General features: G+C 38.4%; 2 long non-coding RNA genes across 6 annotated transcripts; both read right to left on the reverse strand.

Annotated features, from left to right (window-relative positions):
• Window positions 1-846: 846 nt before the first annotated feature.
• On the reverse strand, window positions 847-4,383 carry LOC131221159 (uncharacterized). 4 transcript variants are annotated; one of them, XR_009159037.1, is made up of 5 exons: window positions 4,288-4,383; window positions 4,105-4,191; window positions 3,914-4,018; window positions 1,611-1,649; window positions 847-1,092 (listed from the first exon to the last, which is right to left on the reverse strand). It is a non-coding gene; the product is annotated as an uncharacterized LOC131221159 (long non-coding RNA). The 4 variants fall into 4 exon arrangements; XR_009159035.1 differs by lacking the exons at window positions 847-1,092; window positions 1,611-1,649 and adding an exon at window positions 2,696-3,110 and having other exon boundaries at window positions 4,105-4,211; window positions 4,288-4,322; XR_009159036.1 differs by lacking the exons at window positions 847-1,092; window positions 1,611-1,649 and adding an exon at window positions 2,698-2,959.
• Window positions 4,384-5,032: 649 nt separating this feature from the next.
• LOC131221160 (uncharacterized) lies at window positions 5,033-8,498 on the reverse strand. 2 transcript variants are annotated; one of them, XR_009159039.1, is made up of 6 exons: window positions 8,366-8,498; window positions 7,148-8,194; window positions 6,634-7,022; window positions 6,331-6,544; window positions 5,723-6,250; window positions 5,033-5,614 (listed from the first exon to the last, which is right to left on the reverse strand). It is a non-coding gene; the product is annotated as an uncharacterized LOC131221160 (long non-coding RNA). The 2 variants fall into 2 exon arrangements; XR_009159038.1 differs by lacking the exon at window positions 8,366-8,498 and having other exon boundaries at window positions 6,634-6,864; window positions 7,148-7,267.
• Window positions 8,499-19,264: the final 10,766 nt, after the last annotated feature.

Raw genomic sequence — 19,264 nt, forward strand, 5'->3', positions numbered from 1 at the left:
ATATGTTGAAAGCAATATAATTGATTACAAAATTTGAGTGGAGCTATGTTTTTCTGGGATAAGTTCGGTAACAAAATGCACCAACAGCTCCGGTTCCTGCTGCTTTCCGCTCCTTAAAAATATAATCACACATATTGGATTTGATGGAGTTTACCATCTTCAATTTGTGACAGCATTGCTACTCTTGTGCATGTCTATAGCCCAACCTTCATAAGCATATTCAATACATGACATGCATGCTAAATCCCAGCCATCCATTGGCAGGAATCATGGAGTAGTCTGGAGATTTCGTAGCCTAAGAATCACGCTAGCCTAGTCATCGGGTAGGGCACACTACAAGAAAAGAGGGCTTTAGCCTTGGTTCAAAACTGTGGCTAAAGCCTTTAGCCTCAGTTTTGCCTCAATTATCCAAACCGAGGTTGAAAACCCCGTGGCTAAAGGCTTTAGCCTCAGTTTTAGCAACCGAGGCTAAAATGACTTTTATAACCTCGGTTCCTCAAGTGAGGCTAAAAGAACCTTTTAGCTTCAGTTTTCTCAAAATGAGACTAAATCAAAATTTTAGCCTCCATTGTCTCCAACCGAGACTAAATCCAAATTTTAGCTTCAGTTGCCTCCAATTGAAGCTAAATCTATTTTTAACCTCGGTTCTCAACAACCGAGGCTAAAGCCTTTAACCACAGGAGTTGTAGTCTTAGTTTAGGTAATTGAGGCAAAACTGAGACTAAAGATAGATTTAGCCATGTTTCTTTCACTGTGTACCTCCCTGACAAACATCCTGAATCATTGGCTCCCATGATTTGATTAATTAAAAAACTAAGCATTACAATTGTCATTAAGAATGCTCAATTCTCCAAAAAATGAAAGTAGTCCATAGCGATTGAGTAAAAATCATCAAACAAAGATCCAAAATTGAGTTTCATAAAACGTTCGGTACATTGACTTAATATCACCAAAAAAAAAAAATCTATTGCAATGTATTATATCTTGTCATTAAAGGATTTGTCGCAGGCTAGAAAAGAGACATCTACTGGTGATTACAAAATGGGCCATATTTATAACATCACCACCAGCACAAAACGCACTTCCTTTCCCCTGCAACCATTTGAAACACAACAATTAAAAACATGTCAGACAATTTTAGCAAAGAAAAAAAAAATTCTAGTCATTTTCCTGACTTAACATTATGATATTAATGGTATGTGATGAAGAATTTAACCATCAAAAATGAAAAAAACAATCAAAACTATTCATCAACATGCCCCAAAAACAACAAGAACAACAACTATAAAAAAATGTTAACAATTGTTTTGTGGAATTGATGGTTCTTTGCCATCCAAATAACACAAAAGCTCACATCATGACAAGCCATAGGTTGAGAACTCTGTTTTTGGTTGGTGAGCATGGAAACATGAAATCCTCCATACATGGGTTATACCCTAATGATTTGAGCAATATTAAACACAACTTCCAAGTATAAAGAAGAACAGAAAATGAAATCCACTCTTCTTCTTCACTCTATCGAAGAGAAAACTCAACAGGTAGGAATTCATTACAAATTATAGTTCATGTACTTGAACTATGACATGACAAAAACTAAGAAAGGGACATACCTTAAAATGTTGCTATTTTGAACTCCATCTGAAGGGATTCTGATAATCAAACCAATTCAAAAGATCAAGCTGATGACTTCAACTAAAAAGAAAATAAAAATTCTTTCATAAAAACAAAGATTCTAAGTTCATATGAACTGCATAGCTTTTTAAGAAAGGATTAGTAACCAAGTCTTTGGCAGAAGAAGCAATATTTCTACCCAAAATTCTCACTTAGGAATTCATAAAAAAGGTCATGGACGAGCAATTTCAAGGCAAGCAAACATTGACACATAGAAAAGCTCACGTGCAAAGCACCCACATGGAGGAACCATCCCAATGCTTAGTTTCTCTAAGCCAACAATATCACAGCGAATGACACCATATGCAAGGTATGAAAGAAGATACATGCAACCATACATCAAAATCCATTGGGTACAATATGATAAGAAACTGTCATTGCTTCAGCAAAATCAGAAGAGTGTTCAAACAATAAAATGCCATCTTAAAGGGAATTTTATAGCAATTCCTCCAATAAAGGAATATATTTGTTTGGTGTATCACCAAGGTTAAATACTAATTCTTCAAGAAAACACGTATGATAAGTTGGAGCTTTTTATCCTTCGGATCTGGGACACCTTTCAATGATCAAAACTGTTTATGTGATGGTCTAATTTTGAATGTGGGTAGTAAAAATAAAAATAAAAACTCTTCTGTTGGAATATTCTAACCTCTGGATTATTCGAAGCCCTTATATATTCAGTGGTTAAGCAGATCGCCTATATTCAAATGAAAAGATGCAAACATTTTAGGTCATTGAAAAGGACCTGATCTGGCTATATATGCTAAAACAACTCAGAAATAGAACCAAAGTAATGGGTCATGATGCATTGGGTATGAAAACCGTCTTGGGTTCCGTACAAGCGGTGTATGTGGTAATCCAGACTATTAATTTGATGGATCTCAGCGTGGGTTGAGTAAGCTTACACTAGAAGTTCCTAATCCTTTGATCGATAGCTACAAACAAATGGTTAAATAAAAAGAAAGCAAAAGCCAGGGAAAAGCCAAAAAGAACAAAGTTGTGGTGAGGAACTTCCACATAGAATCAGAAATAAATCATACTAACGTGAATCAATTAATTTTGAGCTTGGATGGATAATTACGCACCATTCTCATTTTGAGCTGGAATCGACTGTTATTGCCTGTGAAAATTAACTGTAGCGTTTAATCATTGCCAATAGAAACTAACTTTTTAACCAGCTCTAGAATAAAAGGAAGCAAACAGTAGACCACATTCATGTATGCATCCAAATCAAAGTCAGCAACTATTCTGGCCTTTTTCTCTCCTTTCTTGAGTTCCTTCAGGAGCTCTTCCATCACATGACATGTAAAATAAAATTTTAAAAATTCAGTCTTGGAATATGTGCAAAAGTGCAAGTCATGTTGGCTAATGTATGCTGATGTTTTCTGAGGGATAAATTCATCTATCCTAAACCCATTATAGGAGACCTCTCATTCCACCTGTTGAAGAACAAAACAGAAATGCAGAACTGAGCTTAAATATTTGACAGCCAAGGAAAGTAAGCAAAAGATATACAAAATGGAAAACACTTGTCCAAAAGAATAGCTAGAGAGAATCTAAAACTAGAAATCCCAAAATCTAATTGAGGAAATGATACAAAACCCATAGAGAAAAAGGAAAAGAAATGTAATAAGCATGGGGGAAGAAAACTAATATTGGACTCCAAGTCCCAACAGTTAAGGCCGTGTTTGGATGCTCACCCAAAATTGAATTGCAATAGTTCCATTCAATGAGTAAATGACTCTAGTGTGGCTAGCCATTCAAATTGAAATTATTATCTAACAGTGTGAAAAGTATACTAAGAAGCAAAGGAATGAGAATGCCCATTCCACCGTGTATTCATATGATATCAACCAAAAACTAGAAATTAAGAAGAATCAAATTCTTATGCTCAATTAGATTTCGTTCAAAGTCAACAAAAGAATCCTCATTCTCAGAAGTCAACAAATATAAAAGAAAATCCACACTATTTTACCATCACACATTCAACCAAAAAGAAAAAGAAAAAGAAAAAAACTAATCTGAATATAGCTCAGCATAAAAGATTGAACAGCTTTGTTTGAGTTTTAAGTTTTTACAAGTGGAGCCCATGGTTCACTGAATTCAAATAGGTGGATGTCATCATCCTTTCATGGGGGTCACTAAATAGATGTCTAAGGAAGAAAAACAGCAAGAGTTCATGCCATGATACCATTCACAAATCTCTGTCAAGGAAGTGCGTCATGTATGAGACATGAACTACCTTCAGTTCAGACCCATACTTCAGTCTTGAGCGTGTCTCAACTATGGAATGTTCAACACTGCATTCCCTTAAGACGCATCCATGTGAAATTATGGAGTCCAAAATCTGTAGTAATAATAAGTAAGCATAGGTAAATATTTGTATCAAAGAGTTAAAGGCTCATTAGCAAGAATAGTAAATACACATCATACCTGGCATTTTTCTATCTTCGTTGGTGGTAGAAACCTAGGAGACGTGAAGATTGGCTTCAGCAGATCATAAAATTGAAACTTGGGAGGCTTCACCAAACATTAGACGGCTTCAGTTTGAAAAGAAAAACATTGTCAAACTAAAAAATAAACTATACACAGACAAGTAGTTCACAGGAGATTTACCTAATATGTGAGAGCCAATTTAGCATCAAAAAAGGATTTAAGGGTCCCAATATCTTCCCACTAGCCATTAAATAGATGTGCCTGCCAAGGCATCAAAAAAGGACTTAACGGTCCCAATATCTCAACTTGACTCATTCAAATGCAGCAGGTGCATGAAGAAATAAAAATAAAATAAAGTAGGAGATTATGCAACAAAAGAATTGGGAGTTTTAACTTAACATACCTACAGAGACCCCATTTTTGGTTGAACACATCAATTTAAGCAAAAATACAAATAATATAACATCCATCTGCTTTGGATTTTATAACGGTCTATCAAATGGAACCCATATCAATAGTATTTTGCAAAACAAACAGATAAATGAAGAAAGAGAAAAACTCTTAGTCTGAGTTTAGCGTAAGTACAGAGAGTTTGAGAACTGCGCTAGTAATAAATATATTCATGAACCACTTTTCCACACACTACACCAAAATCGTCATTTAGGAACGGTTTTAAACTGTTCCTAAATGAGGCGTCACAGAAAATCAGGAACGGTTCAGAACCATTTTGGGTACCGTTTCAGTTTTTAGAAACGGAATTTTAGGAACGGTTGTAAACCGTTCTGGTGTCAACAGTCACATTTTGGGCAAAAAATTTTAGAAATGGTTTTGAATGCTTATTAATGTTGCCTACGATCAGATTTTAGGACGGAATTTTAAGAACAATTTTAAACCCCTTTGTTCATTGTATGAGAGAGAGAGAGAGTGGGGTATGTAATCTACTTGTATTATATGCCAAATAATTATACAAATAGAAGAAAAAGACAATAGAATGATTTACACACATAATAATCTTTTCCTTCTTTTCTAGTATACATTTCAATTTCAATTCCAATTTCAATACAACATATCATTTTCAGGCTTCTATAATCCAACAATTCCTTGCTCTTTTCTAAAATGATCACTCTGCCTTTAGATATGACATCTACTGCAAATCCTCCTCTTCAATGTCTTCTCATCTATCCCCCACAACCCAAGCGATCTCTTCCACCATTTCTTCAGGCCTGGTATTCCATCTGCCGCATTAGAGGGATCTGGGCTTCCTTCGGTGCCACTTCCAAGGCAGTCTGGTACATGTCATGAGCTGTTAATCCTGTGCATATCCCCTCCTGTAGTGGCTGGAAGTATTGGTGCTACTGCTACTGCTATTGCTGTTGGGCTGGAATCAGCTGCCTAAAGGGCTGGAGAAGGCCTAGAGAATGTTGTTGCCTGCCGTTTGACACGGGAACTGCCTGCTGTTAATCCTGTGCACATCCTTGATAACTCTGGGCTCTTCAACTCTGGCAAACTGCATTGCTCAACAACCACCAGACAACACTAAACAATCAGGGGGGTAAAAAATCTACTTTCTCCTTCACATGAACTCGTAAAGGATCTCAGGTTACAGGATTGCCACCTTCGTATTTTCTTTGCAATGCTTTACAACTGCTAGAATGTTTGAGTAACGACCATGCACCAGCGTGTATGCCCATAAGAGAAGCTTCCTCGAGGTGCTCAAAACAAGGTAGTCGACATTGTCCTTAGATGGTTGTCATGGTCCTTCTGTTGTTAAATGAGATGGTACAGTATACAGGTTAATACCTGATGGAAGTGTTCCACATGAGCTCTCTCGGTAAAAGTTGTAGGTGCATCTCAGTAAAGTGGCGGCTACCTTCATATTTTTCTTCTGATGCTTGCTTGATATGGACATGCTTCATTGTGGATAGAACTTGGCTCCATTTCGTTTCAAGAGCCTTTTGGAGAACTGGATCTTCAAATGATGAACTCCATAGGTCATTGGTTTGCAGATCAACATAAAGCAGCAGGCTAGGTTATATTTGATAATTTTGGATTTTTGAAACATTTTCGAATCTTCTCATTTATTCCTTCAATCATGTCCAACCTGGCTTCCCTCTACAATGACTGGATGTATTGGTGGATGTAACTGTTGAAGGAAACTAAACGTGTCAAAAGCACATATGGATATATATCTAACCATGGGGAAATTACATTTGGGTGCTTTACCTATAAAGGCTGCTCTCTGATAACTCTGGGCTCTTCAACTCTGGAAAATTGCTTAAATCCATCCATAAGTTCCCATGGCCTAGGTTGTGTTGGTAATACATGTTTTCTAAGCTTAGAGACATAGCTTCCCTATCAATGGATCCGTAATGGTGGGCTCCCATGGTTGCACCACCCAGGAAATCTTCAAGCTTGGGAGAGGAAGTTGGCATCACTCCTTCCATCAACAAAGAAATAGGCATAACTTTATTTTTAGAAGCTATTTAAAAGAAACTGAAAGGAAGAGATGGAAGAAGAGAAGCATACCTTCACCTTGCTGTGATCTTGTAAGAGCCTCCATGATACAAAGGGAGCCATCAGATTTCAGTGGCATTACAGACAACTAGGAGTAAAGGGCCCCACCTTGTGTTTCCATCTGAGGAGCTAGAAAGAAGCTGGTTGGAACTACAAGAGAAATAACAGCTGTAGCTTGTGTTTGATGATACTGATGATGATGTTACTGACGATGGTGGTAATGATGATGATGTTAATGTGGGTCTGTAGATGCATCCATGTTCATGTGAGGAGAGAGTGAGAAACCCAACTAGTTATTGTTATCATTATCATTATCATTCATGCCCTCTCTCTCTCTCTCTCTCTCTCTCTCTCTCTCTCTCTCTCTCTCTCTCCAAAGAGAGTTAGATTCCTACCAGGATCTGTTGTTGCAAGGAATCCCAATCATTGGAAAACACAAAGACAAACCACATATCTTAGCAGTCAGGCCAACAATTTAAAAAACTCAACCAAAAAATAAGAGGAGAGAAAGAGGGCTCCTACTGACCTTGTAGCACCTCTATACTGTGATACTGAGACTCCTTTAACTTTGCCTATAACATTGAATGTAAATACAAGGCCGTATTAAAAATCTGTAAAAGGATGCTAGCTATTTGATGTGCAAGATGACAACAACAATGGAACAAAAAACAAAAATACCCCTTAATTCAATTTAGTAAAATCAAATATGCTAGCAGCCATATCACAGATAAATATTGGAATAGCTTATCAGTATCACATCATGATTTCTTTTATTAGTATCACAGATAAAACAGTATCACATCCTAATATTATCACAATTGAACTTCAAAATGCATGGAGTTAGTAGATTGCATCCAAGTATCAGATGTCAGATACTTACATGCCCCAAGCAAAAAACTAGGTTGGCTGGTTGGGTTCAACAAGACTTGCATATTTTTCCATCAATATGAAAAGGAAACAATACATATTTTTCCATCAATCCATCTGTTTATATGAAATCACACCTTGTTACGATTCAACATTAGAACAAGGAAAGGATTGATCCAATGGACTAACACCAATCACTAATTTCATTTTTACTATAAAGACCAATAAAATGAAGATCTATGGATACTCGCATATGCTCAAGCAGCTGGGGAACTGATAGAAATGAATGGTGTGAGTAAGATCTAGAAGCCCAAATAAGGAGCCAAAACTAACCATAAATCAGTATTCAACTATATACTTCTGGTTGAGGTTTAGCTCCAGAAAAAGTAGAGGAAAAACGTAATTCTCAAACAAGGAATTAAAACTAGATTTTGGAGTGCAACTGGCTCAGGTATTAAAAGCCATTTTTTGTTCAATTTGAAATGGTCACCTTGAAGTAGAAGCTCAATTTGAAATAGGGCATTTGAAGTAAAAGTCATTATGTCATGCACAAACAGTAATAATAATAGTAAAAATTCATTTAAAGAGGAACTTCAAGCATGTATGGTCAAGCTATCCCACCTGATTATCATTGTGGCCCACATGGCTAGCAGAGCTGCCTGATTTCCTGGCCATTTGGGACACATGAACTGGTGGTGTACATGAACTGCCATAAGTACAAAAACAAAAAGGTATCAAATTCAAATTCAGTGAAATCATGAAAGTAGAAGTTTCAGTTGTCTAGACCATTGATCTATTAAAGGGATAATCACATGGAATCACTCCAATGGGGATTTTCATGGCATCGCATCACACCATAAGAAAGAAACAGTTGTACCTAGGATTCAATGAAACCTAAAATTCTGTTGTCAGTCTTCAACAAGCAGTGCTAGTCGATTGATCTTGAACACCTCTAGCAATGAACTAAACCAGAAACATCCTTTTGTTTCTACAGGAACAGAATAACAACCTAAAAATAATGAATACCGTGCTAGAAAACATGAACAAAATAAGAGTTTTTAGAATGGAATTAGAGACAATGATTGCTAGAATATGCAAAACCCTCTCCTGGATCCTCTATTTATAAAGGTTTTGGTGTCCGTTTGGGTGGGTCATATGCTTGTTCTAAACAGGCACATGACTGCTGGAAACACCCTTTAACACTTTGGCAACTGCTTTCATTGGTCAAATAGTCAAGCCTCCCTACAACATTACTCAGTCCAACAGTCCACATAATAGCCACATCATCCAACAGTCCACATAACCGCCATCCTGTGAGCCACATCGTGCAAGGATCAACTTAGTCAACCCAAAATCTACTTCTGTTTGAATTTCTTGGTGGGTGACATTAATTGGGGCTGAGTGTTTGGGACAGTGCAACAGATGAAACCTGAACAGTTCAATATCTCTTTTCCACCCCAAAACAGTATTTTATTCATTTTAAGTACCAGAATATTGAAATGAGGAGGGCATTTTTTGGAAGAAAAGCATTCCGTTCATCCCTGATCTCCAAGGTACTTCCAAACACACTTGAGTGTTTTGGATGAATGCAATGGATATAGTTGAGACTAAAAATTGTAGCTACTAATAGGATTCTGTAGAACTTAAGAAACTTACTTCTGTAATAATTTCAGCTGACGCTATTCCAGTTTCTTCTCTTAATTCTCTAGGGGCTATAGCTCTTGGTTCTTCACCATCTTCGATACCACCCTACACAAAGAAATGCCAAACCTGTATTGAATTGTGCAGAATTCAAAGTTTAAATTCTCTAACCAAATATCGGTATTGTTTAAGATCTGTTTTCAAAAAGTGGTCTTATTGGCCCGTATAGCAGAACTAGGCCTGTAATGAGCCAAAAAATGAAAATGCCCAAGTCCAACCCATTCATGGCTTGAGCCTGTGCTACCCACCCTTGTGCAGCTGACTATGCCCCATCATGCATGATATGGTTCAAGATGATGATTGGACTTATTTGTTTATCCACTCAATCTTGACTATCCATTACACATGGATCTAAGATTGAAGACTGACCACATAGTAACCAAAAGATCTCTGCTTTACCTGAAAATCTACAGCTACTCCATCCTAAACTTCAACACAGAAAAGACCATCCAATGGCCAAATAACCTCCCTAATTCTGATACCACATCTGCCCGTCACTATATCAATGCTATTCATGATCCAAATATAACAAGCACAGGCTGCATTACTTTCTAGCCTACAAAGCAGGAATTAACAAGCTACCAATATTCTTAAGGAAACCAATTTTGAAGCAGCTCCAATGATGGCAACAGAAGTGTTAAAAACTAACTATGAATCTGTAACTTATCAAAGATTACTAGCAACATAGCTAGAAGAAGATTGCATATGATGCCATAATCCAAGCATTCAGTGTTCCATCAATAGAACCTGGCCACCAGAATGCTCATCTAACACCATTATTAGACAATCACTGAAATGCAACCATAAAATGCATACAGATGGTCCAAAACCAGCAATTGCTGCTCCACCAATGACTGAAAAGTGGAATACCTTCATAAATTTTTACAACCATCTGCATCCAAAAGGCGAAGCTCCTCTAGATTTTCTAACCCCGCTATGGAACCAGGAATTACCTGTTTCCCTGGACAAAAACATAGCGAATTAGGACGATGCAGGAGGCTGAATCCCAATGAACAAGAATTCAACCAAGTATATTACCAATATCACAAACAGTTAATGCATTCTCTTCCCAACCATCCGTGTGATATCAAGTCTCAAACAAGTATCAAATAAAAATAAATAGAACTGCTTTAACTAATTAGCCTATATTCTTTTTGAAAGGGTAAGTAAACACACTATATAATATGGTTGGCTACATGGGGTGCAGCCGCAGTCATGGAATCTGAAGTTTCATAAGCTGAACTGATATAATGCATTAATTTTTTATTTTTATTTTTGAAAAGCCACATAATGTATTACAAGGAAAGAAAGAAAAATGATATTAGAAATACAGGAGACCTTTAGAAGTAGAAGAAACAATAATCCATTATGTGCTTATGTCATGTTCTCCAGAATATCAATGTCAGACATGGATGCCAATGCACGCATCATGCATGTGGATGGATGATTTCACAGTATGGAATTTTGGATGCATAACTACATTGAAAGGAAAGGATGCATGAAGGCAATAGCAGGGAATGCCCTATACAAGTAGAGCTCGTGGATACCTCTTGGTAAGATTAAATGCTAACTTGTTAACATCCCACATGACATCTTGAAAAAGGATTTGGTCCTTTATGGTACAATTAGTAGGCATAATCTCAAGATGTATTGGGACTACTCTGCTATTTATTGGCTGGTCCATGGCTAGTAGTATTGGGTCGAGTGGCACATTAGCTGAGAGGGAGGAAAAAACTGAACAAGAAAAACGCTTTCATATGCATAATAATTTTGTATTGCTATAAGCCTATAAGATGTATTTCCTCCTCATGGAAGTGGAATTGTGCATAATACTAAATTAGTTGAGGTGCTTTGCTTCCATTTTTGCCTTCTTTGACTGCTTTCTCAGTCCGGTTAGTCTATCTGATTCAGATTTATTTGGACTTTATCTTTTGAAAGAACATACAGAGTTGCATCGGGATTGGTAAGGCACTTTCTTTGATTTGAGATTTGTTCTCCATACTTTCAGCATTGTAGGGATCTAAGCTTTTTAAAGCCTTGTCTAGGCTGTTTGTTTTGGTGTTACTTATCATCTACAAAAACAAAGCTGTTTCACTCCACAGAATGTGCAAAACAAACAAACAATGCCTAAGACGAATCATTAATACATAATGACTGAGCCCATGCAAAAGAAAAACATCAAGATGAACTTACGATCCAATTTTTCACTGACACCAAGAACTTGTATATTGCAAGTCATGATTTGGTGGACTTCATAAAGTTCATCATTTAACTTTGCAAGTTTCCGCTAAGTACGATTGTATCTTTAAAACAAAAAAAAAAAGAAAAAAGAAAAAAAGAAAAATCAGCAATCCAGCAAAAGAAACAACAAGGAATTAGAACAAAGATTGATCTAATATTAAGTAATGCATGTATGGAATAGGACAAGATGTATAGAAGATAGAAATAGAATAATAGGTGTAGAAGACATTCCAAATTTAATAAAAACATAGGGCCTGGCAGCAGTTTCTATTTGAAAAATTGGGATTTAAATGTTGGAATCTTCTTTTTGGGTTTGCAGTATTTGCTTGATTAGTTTATGTGGTTGGTGCATTTTAAATTTAAAAATGTTGGGCTTTTTGTTTGTTGCATACTGGAATCTACAGCTTAAGCTATTTTAAATATAGAACTCAAGCTATTTTACTAATATAACTCTTTCCTTGATTTTTGGGATCTGAACATTTTGGAGTTTTATATGGGAATGGGATTGTCTGTCATTAGATATTGACTTTGATATTGAGTCTTGAACTGATAATTTTGGAGTCTTTATATGTTCCATTCTCTATGGAATCAAGAATATATGCTTTTGTTATTCTTGTGGTGATCGATAAATTGTATCACCAGGTCTGAGTTGACTCAGACAAGGCATCAATCATGGATCAAAGCACACACATTGCCATCTACACTTGTACTAAATTACAAACAACCAGATACAATCTAAGAAAGTGTACTGAATTTCATCAAGATCCAACTGAAGAAAGTGTATTGAATTTGAGAAATAAGAGTAGTCAAACATGAAAACTCTAACATGGACACTTAGATGACCCAACGCAAAACACATAATAGAAAAGGAAATTACCGGATTTTCACTGCTACATCAGCCAATCGAGCCTTTTTAGGTGGCGGCCCTGCTGTGTATCCAGGTTCGAATTTCTGTAGTTTTTAGAAATTTCTCAACGCAAAACACATAACAGAAAAGGAAATTACCAGATTTTCACCGCAACATCAGCCAATCGAACCTTTTTAGGTGGCGGCACTGCTGTGTATCCAGGTTCGAATTTCTGTAGTTTTTAGAAATTTCTCAATTAGTCGTTCTGTTATTCCTTAGCTTTTGATTACCAAATAAATTAAGGGAAAAAGCATAATCACAACAGAAGCATGTAGTGGAAATTCAAACATTCTATCGTAGAGGATTTTTTTATTTTTTTATTTTTTTGTTGGAAAGATAGACAAGGAAGTTCGAATTTCAACACGGCAAATTGTAGATATCCGACCTTCTGCATTGAAAAAGCTCTGTAAACAGATTTAAAAGAGAGAAAAGGCATCTCAATAACGGAAACTCAAGAAACCCAAATTCTAAATCCAAACAGTTGTGAAAGTAATTCAAAAAAATCAATTTTTACCGTGCTAATTACAGTAAAATTAGAGCTAGAGAAGACCCAATTTCCATCACCTCAATTCAAACAGAAACAGGAATTGTTCAAACCAAAAACGGATCTAAACAGAATCCAAACTTCCATAGTAGGAAATTAAGCATAAAATTAGACATTAAAAAGGAAAAAAGAAGAAAACAACAACGAAGCAGGAAAACACAATTCCCACCACAACAAAAACAAACAGAAAAATACTCAAAAACCCAGCTTTCATCACATCAAAAGAAAAATATAAAAACCAAAATCCAACTAAAATGAAATCAAAGAAAAACCCAAATCTCTTTCTCTCTCTCTAACCTAGAGACAGATCTCTCTACTTGGTGATTGATAAATTGTATCACCAGGTCTGGCTCCACGGCATTGATGAAAACATCAACCACAGTGTGATGAATGGTGAATGTGTAAAGGAGATATGAAATACTCTCCGACAGCCATACTCGAATGACAAAAATATAAAATGCCTGTATGATATTTTCAAGGAATTCAAAACTATGAAACAGGGTGAAAGGTACTATGAACATTATACTCAGTTTAAGGGGGTTGTTTGATGAATGAAAACTTCATCATCCATTCACCATCGATATTTGCCTAACAACAAAGTGAAAATAAATCAGAGTTACACTTTTCCTTGCCATAGTTCAACCATATTTGCCTAACAACGAAGTGAAAACACTGATGTACATGTGCACGCTACTGCTGCACTCCCTCCCTCCCTTCAGTCTTCCCTATTCAACCGCGGACGACAGATCATACACCCCATATGGAGCTGCTGCTGTTGCTTCTACAATATTAGATACTCCATGTGTGGGGACTGTCATGGGATGGTGGATGTTGCAGGGAGAGGGGGATCGAGAGAGGGAGGGAGAGTGAGAGGGAGATCGAGAGAGAAGGTTGAGATCGGGAGAGGGAGATCGATAGAGAGGGAGATCGAGAGAGAGGGTTGAGATCGGGAGAGGGAGATTTAAAGAGAGAGAGATTGAGAGAGGGAGAGGGAGATCAAGAGAGAGGGTTGAGATCGAGAGAGGGAGATTGAGAGAGGATGTTATGAAAGGGGTTTTTGGCATTTGAATACGTCTCAATTGAATAACTCTTTGTAACGTTACTGAACGTTACAATAACCACTGTTTGTTAATTTCCTCTTTTTTAGCTCTTTTTTGTTAAAGCATTTCTTATATAAAAAGTTGTCTGGAAGGAATGGAAAGGCAAGACATTTGTTATCGACTCTTTACAGAGCTATTTGGAGGAACGGTTCCCCTCGAAGAGAACAATTATCCCATCTATTCTTTTAGTTCATGCAGCCATAGGCCGACGAAGGAGATTCAGGCCTATCAATTTGGTATCAAAGCCAGATCAAATGGCTGATTCACGAGCTTCTCAAGCCCCAGAAAACATCAGTTCAATAGACGGTCTCAGATATAATGCAACGACTCGCTCTTCTTGATGGCCGCTATGAGGAGATTGCCAGTTCGCTTAAAAAGGGGAAGGAAACAACCGTTGGTGGATCTAGTAACACTAATGGATCATCCCATTCTGGGTCCACAGGGCCCATCCAATCCAGAACAGTGAAGCTTAATTTTTCAACATTCAGCGGAGGTGACCCATCTGGATGGATTTATCGAGCAGAACAATTCTTCGCCTATCATCACATGCCAACGGAGGAGCGATTAACCATCGCCTCATTCCATTTACAGGATGATGCCTTGTAATGGTATCAATGGTATGAGAAATCACAAATTTACATGTCCTAGTGGGAGTTCTTATAAGCATTAAATGATCATTTCGGGCCGACCAAATATGATGATCACTCTGGAGCACTTGTCAAGCTACGTCAAACCTCTTTGCTACAGGAATACCAAACTGAATTTGAAAGGGTGGCCAATCGGATGGATGGTCTGACTGAGGCTCTTCTGATTAGTTGCTTCGTTTGTGGCCTACAGAACGACATCCGTTTGGATGTCCAAATGTTTCATCCTACTACCTTAATGCAGGCCAATTACCTTGGCTCGACTTCAGGAGGAAAAAGTAGCCACAAGACGACGTTTGGGCCAACTAGATTCTAGTAGGACCCCTTCCGTGACCACCAAAGAAGGAGGGTCTAAGGTATTATTACCACCCATCAAATGGCTTACTCCTGCTGAGGTAAAGTTACGTCGAGATCGGGGGCTTTGTTACAATTGTGATGAAAAGTTTCATCCCAGGCATCGATGCAAAACCTAAAGGCTTTTTCTGATCGATGAGCCATGGGAACCAATGCCTGAAGATGTCACCAAAGATACAAATGAGGTAGAAATCGACCATGAATCAAGTACTCCACCCAAAATATCACTTCAAGCGATAGCGGGCTCACCCACTCCTCAAACCATGCGTGTTTGCAACTACTTAATTATATCAGAACCCGATCACTGTGTTGATTGATTCAGGGAGCACCCACAATTTTGTGGACCCTACTACCCTCAAGAAGGGTAGAATTTTTTCTTCGGCTGGGGATGCATTTGAAGTAATGGTTGCCAATGGTGATCGGTTAATGAGCCAAGGTAAGTGTGCGAGTCTATCATTACGGTTGCAAGACTTCATTACCTCCACTGATTGCTATATACTTCCTTTAGGTGGGTGCGATGTGGTCCTAGGGGCACATTGGTTACAAACTCTTGGTCCAATTTTGTGGGATTTCTCTCACATGTGGATGCGATTCACTGTTGATAAACAAGAATATACTATCAAGGGTATGATGCAAACTGCACTCCAATTAGTGGATGGATCCACATTCAATAAAAAAGCTAAGAAAGTGGGGTGGGGAATGGTGCTACGTCTTTGTAGCATGGAAGGTTTATGTGATCCTACCCTCCCGGCACCCGAGCTAAAGTATATACTTGATACCTATCAAGATGTCTTTAAAGAACCTCAAGGGTTGCCACCTCCTAGGTCCCATGACCATCGAATACCGTTGGAAAATGGTGCACGACCTGTTAGTGTGAGACCTTACCGCTACCCGCATTATCAAAAATATGAAATCGAGCGAATGGTATGAGACATGTTGGCAACCGAAATAATTCGGCCCAGTTCAAGCCCGTACTCCTCACCAGTACTCTTGGTACGTAACGCAGATGGTAGTTGGCGATTATGTATTGATTATCAGGCCCTGAATCAAGTGACCATCAAGGATAAATATCCTATACCGGTCATTGATGAGCTGATTGATGAACTTTATGGCTCTTATTATTTTTCTAAGTTGGATTTGAGGTCAGGGTATATCAAATCCGAGTGGCAGATGGAGATGTCCCTAAAACAGTGTTTAGAACCCACAAAGGTCATTATGAATTTATGGTGATGTCATTCGGCCTCATTAATGCACCATCGACATTCCAAAGTCTCATGAACGATATTTTTCATCCTTACCTGCGAAAGTTTGTACTAGTGTTCTTCGATGATATTCTCATCTATAGTAAGACATGACAAGAACACTTGGAGCATTTGGCCATTGTATTGGGCCTTCTGCAGTCTCATCAATTATATGTAAAAAGGTCCAAATGCAAGTTTGGTTAATGGGGAGCTGAATATTTGGGGCATGTTATATCTGGTGCTGGAGTAACTGTGGAGCCAGAAAAAATTCAAGCCATGTTAGACTGGCCCAGGCCCAACTCGCTCAAAGCCTTACGAGGCTTCTTGGGCTTGACAGGTTATTACCGTAAGTTTATAAGAGATTTTGGCAAAATCGTTAGTCCACTTACAACCCTTCTCAAAAAAGATTCCTTTCATTGGAATGATCAAGCTAACCAGGCTTTCGTAAACCTCAAGAAGGCCATGACAAATCCTCCTGTGCTGGCTTTACCTGATTTCTCAAAGCCCTTTATAGTGGAGTGTGATGCATCAGGTGGTGGAATTGGTCCAGTCTTAATGCAAGATGGTAGTCCAATTGCTTTCATTAGCCAAGCCTTACAAGGGAAAAGTCTAGCATTATCTACATACGAAAAGGAAATGTTAGCCTTGGTCCATGTAGTCCAGAAATGGAGGCCATACTTACTTGGCCGACGGTTCATCGTCTGTACTGACCACAAAAGTTTAAAATTTCTCTTAGAGCAGCGGATTGCCACACTAGTGCAACAAAAATGGCTTGTCAAACTCATGGGTTATGATTACAAGGTAGAGTACAAAAAGGGTGTGGAAAATGTTGCGGCCGATGCTTTATCCAGAAAGCATGAAGTGGGGGAGATCCTAGCTTTGTCCACACCTATCTCTGATTGGTTAAATGCAATTAAGGAAGATTACCATAGTGATCCGGTAACTCATGACCTCATTCAGCTTTGGAACACAGGCCAGCTTGATACTAAAAGATATGATATGCTTGATGGGCTCCTATTTTACAAAGGATGACTATTTGTTGGTTCTGCTCAATCAAGAACCAAATTAGTGACTGAGTTACATGCTTCACCCGCTGCTGGTCATGTGGGGTTTCACAAGACATGGCAAGGGATCAAGAAACAGTTTTATTGGCTGGGTATGAGAAGAGCAGTAAAAGAGTTCATCATAAAATGTGACATGTGCCAGCGAAATAAATATGAGAATACCTCCCCAGCAGGTCTCCTCCAACCCTTGCCAATTCCCAAGCATATTTGGACAGATATTGCTATGGACTTCATTGAAGGCCTTCCTCTTTCGCAGGGGCAATCTGTGATCTTTGTGGTAATAGATCGTCTGTCTAAATACGCCCACTTTATAGCTCTTGCTCATCCTTACAAGGCTAAGTCAGTTGCACAGGCTTTTGTGGACAACGTATTTAAGCTCCATGGGATGCCGCAGTCGTTAATCAGTGATCGTGACCCAGTTTTCACCAGTGCATTTTGGTAGGAGTTGTTTCGTTTGCAAGGAAGTCAGCTACGCATGAGCTCGGCATACCACCCCCAGACCAATGGTCAAACGGAAGTTCTGAACCGATGCTTGGAGGGGTACTTACGTTGTTTCTATAGTCACAAACCCAAGGAATGGGCTCCCTTGGGCTGAATGGTCGTATAATACATCGATCCATTCGGCGACCAAGATGACTCCTTTTGAGGCCATCTATGGGCTCCCTCCTCCTTCACTCTTGAGCTATGTACTAGGAACTATAAAAGTGCAAGCTGTGGATACTGATTACAGCAACGGGATGTCATTCTTCAGCTACTCAAAGATAACATCATTAAGGCTCAGGATCATATGAAGAAATTTGCCAATGTTCATTGAACTGATCGTGAGTTCAAGGAAGGAGATTGGGTTTATCTTAAGCTACAACCCTATCGTTAAAGTACAGTCGCTCAACATCGTTCTATGAAGCTATCATCAAGGTACTATGACCCTTATCAAGTTCTGCAGCGGATTGGTCTAGTTGCTTACAAAATCGACCTACCTGAAGGGTCTAAAGTTCACCCAGTATTTCATGTATCTCAACTTAAATGAAGAATAAGACCGGCTGTTCCTTTACAGGTGATCCCACCTACTTTACTGTTTGAAGACCTCTTAACCAAGGAACCAGAATGTGTTTTAAATCGTCACATGGTGAAGAGGAACAACAAAGCTGTTACTGAACTTTTGATCCAATGGCAAAATTATCCACCCGAAGAAGCGACATGGGAAACCTTCACTTCTGTTAAGGAACGATTCCCCACTTTTAACCTTGAGGACAAGGTTGCCTTTAAGGGGGAAGGATTGTTATGAAAGGGGTTTTCAACATTTGAATAGGCATTTGAATAAGTCTCAGTTGACTAGCATTTGAATAGCCATTTGAATAAGTCTCAGTTGAATAACTCTTTGTAATGTTACTGAACGTTACAATAACCACTGTTTGTTAATTTCCTCTTTTTTAGCTCTTTTTTGTTAAACCATTTCTTATATAAAAAGTTGTCTGGAAGGAATGGAAAGGCAAGACATTTGTTATCGACTCTTTACAGAGCTGTTTGGAGGAACGGTTCCCCTCGAAGAGAACCATTATCCCATCTATTCTTTTAGTTCATGCAGCCATAGGCTGATGAAGGAGATTCAGGCCTATCAGAGGGAAAGGGAGATCGGGAGATGGAGAGGGAGATCGGGAGACGGAGATCGAGAGAGATGGTTGAGATCGGGAGAGGGAGATCGAGAGAGATGGTTGAGGGAGATCGGGAGAGGGAGCTCACGTTTTGGGTGTTTTAAAGGGATTAGGGCATTTTAGGGATGAAAATACTCCATTAGTCTGTGGTAGATTTACATAAACGTGACTCTTGGGCCATGTGGGGTCCATTTAGAGGGTTCTAATAGAATACATTCCGTCCATCTGTTTTAGAATAATACAATAAACTATAGTAATAAAAAATGAGAATATACAACAATCAATCGGGACACACCAACAAAAAAGTGAAAGTAACAACGCACAATAG

Source organism: Magnolia sinica, chromosome 12 (genome assembly GCF_029962835.1).
Source record: "Magnolia sinica isolate HGM2019 chromosome 12, MsV1, whole genome shotgun sequence".
NCBI lineage: Eukaryota > Viridiplantae > Streptophyta > Magnoliopsida > Magnoliales > Magnoliaceae > Magnolia > Magnolia sinica.